At 38.7% G+C, this 8,986-nt stretch overlaps 1 protein-coding gene across 2 annotated transcripts in view; it reads right to left on the reverse strand.

Annotated features, from left to right (window-relative positions):
• The window catches only part of SYT1 (synaptotagmin 1), a 597,051-nt gene extending 588,899 nt beyond the window's left edge, over positions 1-8,152 (reverse strand). The window contains exon 1 of one of the 2 annotated variants that reach the window (XM_063446974.1): positions 7,838-8,152. The gene's annotated coding sequence lies outside the window, so the exon portion shown is untranslated. The remainder of the gene's footprint in view (positions 1-7,837) is intronic. The other variant, XM_063446973.1, reaches the window with a different exon arrangement.
• Between the last annotated feature and the right edge of the window lie 834 nt (positions 8,153-8,986).

The raw sequence follows: 8,986 nt of genomic DNA on the forward strand, positions 1-8,986 counted from the left end.
AGTGTATAGTGAGCAGTGTGTATTGTTTGTGTGTATGTGTGTCCCTCCCTGACTCTTACCTGTGTCCAGGGAGGGGACACACACTACATTCCCTAGTGTGGTCCAGTGGCACAGTAAGGTTGCCCAGTGAAGAAGGGCCCAGGAGCCTCCACATCCAGCAACAGAATAGCAACGTGCGGCAATGCTCTCGCGGATCGCGAGAACAGAAGACATGCTGCTGCTGGATGTGGAGACTCTTGCAAGCGGCATGAAAATGCACCCTGGGCACCTCCCTAGTTAGTGGCACTCGGGGCGGATTGCCCCCTCCGCCTCCCCCCCCCCCCCTTTAGCAAGCCGCTGCCATTACTCAAACCTTCTGCAGGCAGTTTTAAATTAAAATATCCCTATACACCTCATCTTTAAAACAGAAATAAAATAAAAAAATTAGAATCTCTGCTTATTCAGTAACTCTAGTGCGGTGGTCAATCATTATAACACAAAGGTGGCAACATGGTATACGCCTAAGGCTAGCAAAGTACCATAGGAGTGGAAGACCTACAACAGTAAAGTATCTATTTTTGGTCACTGGAGCAGAAGGATTGTCTTTGAAAACTCAAGCATTTGCTTGTTTTAATAATTCTGCAGAGCCTTGCTATATAGCAGTTTAACTACTGACATAAGGCAGTAAAATCAACAGGGCATCGAAAAAGCCCCACAATTTTTACATTACGACACTGCTTGATGATCTATTTTGACAATTTAAGTTATTTTAAGAAGGTGTGTGTCAGGAAGATTGTTGATGGCAAACAAGTCATGAAAGGCGTGTTAAAAAAAATCTCCTGTGTATATTAAAGAGTAGACTTAGATACAGAAGCAGATTGAAAACAAGCACGTGCCTTGGAGACAAGCACTTATAGTTGACTTGTGCACTTGCTTGAAACAAAAACCAGCGTGCATAAAACATGTTATGCAGAAATTACAATAAAAGATAGCTGGTAATGATGAGTACAATTTTATGGTGAAAAATTCCACAGTTGCCACAATCACTACTGTCAAAGAAAGTTGATCTAACAAAACATAAAATGTTGTATGTATGTAAAGCAAGCGTAATACTCTATGCTACAGTCACGTGAAATAATTTATTATAAGCATTGTTTTGAAATTAACATGTTCACTGCCAGACTTTTTTTTCCCCTGGAAGTCTAGAAATTATTTGGAACTTTGGATAATTAGCAAGCACAAGATCGTTTGAGCATAAATTACTGCTGAGGGATTTGTAAAAATAAATAATTTATATAAAGTGCACATTATGATTTATTTCTTGTTTTTTCTTTACAGGAATATCTGGGTGAAGATAAAATGCTTTAGTGCTTATACAGTATTCCATAGAAGAATATGTCAGTCGGGTGTCTAAAATAGTGTACATAAAGATATACACTTTTTGCAAATATCATGATTGTGGGGGATTGTGAAGATAATTAACTGCATTTCTAGAAAAGTAGAATTTCCATTAGGAAATTTTAAAATAATGCCTGCGCATATTTGCAAAAATACCATATACAGTTAATATAGTCATCTGGTTAAAACTAAGCTTTGTGCTACACATGGCTTTGTTGGCTCTATAGTAGACTATATCCCTCCAGTGTGCACAGAGAAGAAGACAATATGTCAATAGGGGAGAAAAACTGACTTTTTATGTGAAGAAAAATTTACTATGAAGAAAATCATCTTTTTGTAGATCACATTATTATTATTTATATAGCATTTACATAGCACCAACATATTGCGTAGTGCTTTACAATTATGGAATGGGCACCAGTAGATGACATACAAAATATTAACAGAGACAAGTGGTGAAGAAGGTCCTCCTCAAGTCAGCTCACAATGTATGAGAAAAGGGTAAAGATACACAAGATAAATAATAGCACATCAGAGAAGAGGAGGAGAAGATACCTGTGTCAAAATAAAGTAGTGTGTGGAAGTGTGTGTGGAACAAGAGAATAGTGAAAGGAAAGAGAGTGCACTGGGCTATGGAGGCAGGAACTGATGGCATGAAGTAGGCAATTCCATCAAATTGTGAAAGCCATTGAATAAAAATCCAGTGGATAATAGATGGGTGTGCGAGAACGAGGAGATGTGAATGAGGAGAAGGTTCATAGAATGAAGGGAATGAGAAGGAGTGTATTTGTTCAGTAAAGAAGACATGTAGAGTAGAGAGGAGTGGAGGAATTGACTGCTTGTAGGTTGCTATCAACAGTTTGAATTGGATCAACAGTTTGGATTGAAGGATACATGACTGATAAAGGGGTGAGGTGTGTGAGTAGCAGTCAGTCAGGAAGATGAGCCTGGTGGTGGCATTCATTACATATTGAAGAGCAGCATTGGAAGGCCAATGGGCAGCAAGTTGCAATAGTGAAGTTGGGAAATGAGTGCGTATCTTGTATCTTGAGTTAGAAAAGTGTGAATGCGGGCAATATATTTAAGCTGGAAGTTGCAAGAATTCGAGACAGATTGGATGCGAGGAGAAAAAGGTACAACCTCAGTGAGAAGTAATCCATGACAGCGAGTTTGAGGGGTTGAGGTAGTAGGTGTTCCACTGAAATGCAGGGAGATTGATGGAGGAGGAATTTTTAAGGAGAGAAAAATGAGAAGTTCAGTTTTTAGGAAGACTAAGTTTTGGAAAATGGGAATACATCCAGTACAAGAAGGAAGAGAGACAGCTTTTTGCACATTCCATGAATGTAGGCGAGATGTCAGGGAAGGAGAGATAAATCTGAGTATCATTAACATATAGATGGTATTGAAATCCAGTTGATAATGTTACAGAGGGAAGAACTGTAAAAGGAGAAAAAAAAGAAAATCAAGTACAAGGCATTGAGAAGAGATGGGCAATGGGGAAGAGGAGGCACTAGATAAGTAGACACTAAATTAAGTATAGGTTGAAAACCAGTACAATGTCATGTAATTAAAAGATTGTAGAGGGTTTGAAGAGAGTGGTCAATAGTGTAAAAGAATGCAGAAAGGTCAAGGAGACTTAAGATAGAGTAATTACTTTTTATTTAGCAGAGATTAAGTGGTTAGGCAAGTTCAGTAGAATGGAGGGGGAAGAAGCCACGTAGAAGAAGTTCAAGGAGAGAGTAAGCATTGAGAAAGTGAGTTGTATGGGTAAAAACAAGCCTTTTGAGAAGCTCAGAAGTCAAGAAGGTAAAAATCGATATTGGACAGTATTTAGAAGAAGAACTAGATTCCACATATGTTTTTTTAGGATGGGATTAATGATTGCATGGGATTAACGATTGCATGTTTGAGGAAAGATGGGAAGATGCCAGTATATAGAGAGAGGTTGAAAATGTGTTACAAAAAAGACCAGACTAGGGAAAGAGATTGGATAAGGCGAGACAAGGGGGAATCAAGAGGACAAGTGGTGGAGCATGATGACAGAGAGAAAGAGGGCAAGGTATTGAGAATTGAAGAGGGAACAGTGGAGAAGCTGAATACTGGACGGGAGGAGGAAAGAGTGGAGATTCCATTCCATAGGTTAGTTTATGGTGAGGTTGCATTAAGGCGGAGAAAGTTGTTAAAGGAGAAAAAGGCATTTGCGATCATGAGATTATGTGGAGGTGAGAGAGGTAAAATACTTTGCTGGGCAAAGGAGAGGGTGGAAGGATATGATTAATAAATATAAGCAAAATAATGAAGGAATTTAACCAAAACCACATTTTACTAAATATCCCTCAATATATTTTGAGCCGCATAGGCTTAAGTGCATTAAGGGAGGAAAAGAGAACAAGCATTTACAGTACCTAAACATTATGCAGAGACTCTGATTGGAGTCCAAAACATACATTTGTTTCTCTATTGGGTGAAGACTAACACTGAAGTGGAAATGAAAGTAAGGTGGGGCTTAAAGGGCTAAATTTAATTTTCCATTACTTTTAATGCAGAATGAAACTGAGCCTATGTGTTCATGGAGTTGGGAGGGAAATAGTTAACCAATCTCTGATGTTAGTTCACCAGCTACTGTATTTTAGAGTCACAGGTTTGACTCCTGGCAAGGTCATTCCGGTCTTTCATCTTCGCAAAGTCAATAACATAAGTACCATTAAGTTCAGTGATAATAACATCTAGAACCACAAGGCATAGTTATAAACTATCAAAAGATGAAATCAACCTTTCTGGTTGCAAACATACAGATTATATTATTATAAAGGGCATCTGAAAAAATGGCAGTGGATCATTTCCAATAATATATATATATATATATATATATATATATATATATATATATATATATACATAAAAAGAATAATGCACTTTAATAGAACATTTAATCTGGGTATAGCGTGCTAGAGTAAAATATATATTTTAGTTCCCTGGCGTTACTGATCATACAGTTTGTATTCTTCCTCTGATAAAAAATGGTGAAAAACAGATAGAATGCATGTTTGTTAATGTTTACCATTTCACCAATAACAAAATAAATATACTATTAAACGCATATCAAAATAACTGTGTAATCTCACCATTGCTGTATAGACAGATAGAATAACAGGTAACAATAATTGGTCTTTATATTAAATAGAATAGTCAAAGTTTTAGGTATAAGACATGATAAGTATTTCTATAAATGTATGAAGCACTTTGATCCATATTAAGCTACTTAGCAATTACATAAGACTGACGGATATATGTGATCCACCTATCTCAAACCAAATATAAACACAGCTGTTGTCCAAATCAGAAACATTTGCGATACGCAACAGTGCACTTGCTGATATATACTGAATAAACTAGGGCATGGTTTTATAAGAGGAGCACCAAAAGAATTTTTCATGTCACTATGCCATGCCTTGTAGTTTCTGTAGAATCTCCGACATCCTGAACAATATCGTTAAGCAGACAAACAACACAGAATTGCTCTCTTCATAGAGGCAAGGCGACGTGTGTTCCTAATCCTACTTGAGGTTATTCTAAGCAAAAATGGTGCTTCCTTACAACGCTGACATTATAATTCTATAATAAAGAATAATATAGAATTGAAGATGTAGGTATTTGTTGTGATAACATCAAAGCCTCAGCCATGTTCTCTTGCCTGACCCTATTAAAGCATGACAAATTGCAGCTAATTCCAAAGGTACAGTATGCACACATCATTAACACACATAAAGCAATGGAATGGTTGTCCTTTTGTCCTTGTAGTGAGGAGGTTAAAACCAACAGAAGATTTATACAGATTACAGCAAACACACTAAAATAGCCTTAAAGCCAGATGCAAATGGATTAAGTAAGAAATCAAGAGTTTCATGGGCAAGATGTTCTTATAATAATGCTGTGCATGTTTTAGAAAAACAAACAAACACAGAGAAAGACGGAAAATGATTAACAATACAAAATCCTTCCTCAGTGTGATTTACCCCTTTTAAAAGACCAAGCACGGAAATATAACTACTGGCCCCTCCAAAAAAAACAAATCAGAAAAAGAAAATTTGGCAAAGCTTGTGTATAGATAAAGTCTGTTAGAATGAGAACAAATGCCTACATTTGGAAAATGGGTATTAAATAAGCAAAGCAAGACACAATATCCTCAGTGTCAACCAACTGAAAAGATTTATTTGTGAGCCAGCATCTGCCTGCATATTGAAGCCAACTGTTACCCCCCCTTCTACATTCTTTGTATGTGTTGATTATTTGGAGTACACGTTGAAAGCCTTCTGCATTGATTTACCTGTTTTGTTTTTTTGTTGTTGTTTTTTTAAAAAATATTTTATACCACTTTCCATCTAATGAAAATCATTCACCTGGGGCTAATAAGTAATTGTAAAAGACGGCTTGTATCAGCTGTGGTTGATTTACAGATAGTCGAAATCACAATCAAATATTTTATCCACACATGCCATTTTATACAGATACTTTGTACAGAAAATTGTCTTAATTGTAGGTTAAGTGGCTCACCATTTTCAGTTGGTGGGGGAAAAAAACATATTCTGCTTTCTCTTCAAGATTAGTGTGAGGAATGAATAAGGTCTTAAACTCACACCTATTAGTTATCGGAATGTTGCCATAAGTGATCAGGGATTAGAAAAAAATATTGTAAGATGCATTTTAAGTCAGAAAGGGCATTGTCAAAACAAACTTTAAATGTTGCTTATATATATTGGTGTCACTAGAAGGATTCTTTGGTTCCCGTTTCCTAAATTCAATGTCTACAGAGATATTTAACCCAGAAGCATTTTCTCAAAGAAGGTCATTTGCTCTTTAGCAGTTCTTGCATTAGCTTAATAACTCACAGCGCCAGTATATGACATCATAGCGCAAAGCTCTGCCTCACTAAGCCACTTAAGATCAAAGAGAAGTATGATAAAGGTTTGGGGAAACTAATACACAGACAAATGTCTTCCAACGGGACCCCTCATTGGTAGGCAAGGTGCGTGTGTTTTTTTGTGCGTGAGTCTTTGAAGGCATGGGGGGTGAGGGGGGTGATATATTTAACAAATATAGCTCCTCCCCCCAAACATTGATGGGGTAGCCATGAGTATAAATATGGGACATTTCAATGATGGAATTATTATGATCACAAACCAGCTCTAAATATCTCCAACAGGACTGTGTTAATATTATTAACCATAGTACTGTATCTCCTGTGGAGCTATTGAGAAACTCCTGGAAATTTGGCTCCTTCAACTCGCCTACTCTGCTTGAGACCCAACACTGAATTCTGTATTGTTGGTCTTTTCGATTTCCAATGGAAGTTGTCATATAGAATAGTATTCTTGACATAACTTCTCAGAGTTTATTTATTAAGCAATTGCCTAGTTGTTGATCAGCATTGAGCTATTACAATGAAGTATATTTAAGATATGGACTAGCTTTCTATCACATGGTCTAATGGACACATCGTTTTATGTATCATTAATTTTTAATCAATGAGCAGATGGGTCTGAAGTAACCTTCCGGTGTCCCCCTGTTACGTTTTGCTTCCTTAACCCTTCCTCCTCTTCCGCTTTATTATCTCATTTCCCACATCTCCATCTTATCCCCTTGGTGAATCTCTCAACACTCTGCCATCTTTCTAACAAGCTGAGCTTATTGGGATTAGCTACCCACAGCAGCCATGGTGCCCGATGTTGACCCATTTATCTGCCTTTTACTAAATTATAACAACAAAAAGTTGTTTTAAAAAAAAAAAAAAACGGAAGCACAAAAAAATCTACGAAATCACGGAGAAGAACCCCTAAACCTTTTTTTTTTTTAATTAAAGAAAGTGTGTGTTATGGGGGATGTTAACAATTCATCATTTTAAGCTGTTAAGTGCACAGACTGAGATAAAGAGAAAGCAGATGTCAGATGTTTGACACTTGTAATCAACAGCAATTAAGCAATCACCAGGCTTTTTAATCCAAGCATGTCAAGTAATAGAGGAACTTAAAGCTTGAGAGCGAGGGGGAAAATGCAAGTTGCTGATATGTCTATCCCAGTCAGTTTAGCTAATCTGGGTCCCTCAGTCACAGAAGCAATAGAAAAAAAAAGATATAGGAAGATGCAAGTGAGAAAGCTTACAAGAAATGGGGAGCATATATTTCACAAGGGATCTAACACCCTATAGAGTATATGTGTGAATGTATGTGTGTGTGTGTGTGTGTGAGTGTGAGTGTGTGTGTCTGTCTATGTGTGGGAGGGGGAGGAGGGTGCCTCCCACTAAAAGGCACATAAGATGCTTTTATGTATCAAATGTAGCAAATGATTACTGTAACATGTGCTTGATGCACCCACCCTGACCCTCAACACTGCATCCTTGCACAGATCATGCCAGCTACATGATCCCACTAGCTTAGTCTATGCCCCCCACCCCACTGCTTACCTGGCAAAGATAGGTGTCCTTCAGTCCTGCTGCCTCTGTTACAGAAGGGATCTCTCTGTTTCCTCCTCATAGACTGAGGCTGCTACACAAAAGGTATGTGCAATGTAAGCAGAGGTGGGAGGGTCTGCATGTGTCAGCTGATCTATATTACAAGCAGGGCTTTTGATTTCAGCCACAAGCAGAATAAATGTTTCCTGCTTTAAAACAGCATTAAACTGATTATTATGTTTTATTATTATAATTATTATTATTATTTTATTTATTATTATTATTTTTTTTTTAGCTATGTTTATGCTGTCAGTGATAAGGGGTGATGAGATGGTACCCAACTAGGCTGTTAGGACTGGAGCATCAGTACACACTGCAATCTAGCAGGCATCCCTCCTGTGGGGTGGGAGGGATCCAGGGATGTACCAGCCGCCTATTGGCTCCGAGATGAGGATGCTGCCCTGATTATCCAATCTAGCAGCACAAATAGCATCCTGCATAGCCCATCCCAGCTATTACTATCCCCAAGATGTGCAGGAGGGGCTGGGAGAACCCCAGCGAATGACAACCAAGGACATCTCGTGAGTCCTTTTCGGACCTTGCAAAGTGACCCTGGCAGCCAGCCTGGAGGGCAGCACATCTGCTGGTGACCTTAATGTGCCCCCCCAGCCAAGCACCTCCACCTCTTGGGACGTACTGTTATTTATCATTCCAGACAAAAACCCATCCTGCAGGGGTGAAGCACAGGGTAGGGGGGGGATGGGAGAACAGCTGGGAAAGGGGGATCACCCAGTGCTTGCTGCCTCTAGGAGAGCAGTGATTTAAGCCTTTGTTACTCCATGTGTTTTGGGAGTTCAGACTGCACTGCTCATGATCCAAAGCCAGCTTTAATAAATGTGTCTCCTGTCCTGGATGACTGTGACTTTTTTTTTATTTTGTGTTCACCTGCTCACACATTCTATACAAACTTGGATAGCACCTGTCTCCTGCTGTGTAAATCATGTGAATCAGATGTCTGCTTCCCAGTAGGGTCTGCTGGTAGTGATAGTGTTAAAAGCTTCTGTTTATAGAGCAATCCCCCCCCCCCCCCCCCCCCCCTCCACATTTAACTACCCCCTTCTCCTCCTCCTCCTCTTCGACTTCTGCATCAGCTAGTGTGTC

This window comes from Pelobates fuscus, chromosome 3 (assembly GCF_036172605.1).
Source record: "Pelobates fuscus isolate aPelFus1 chromosome 3, aPelFus1.pri, whole genome shotgun sequence".
In the NCBI taxonomy this organism is placed as follows: Eukaryota; Metazoa; Chordata; class Amphibia; order Anura; family Pelobatidae; genus Pelobates; species Pelobates fuscus.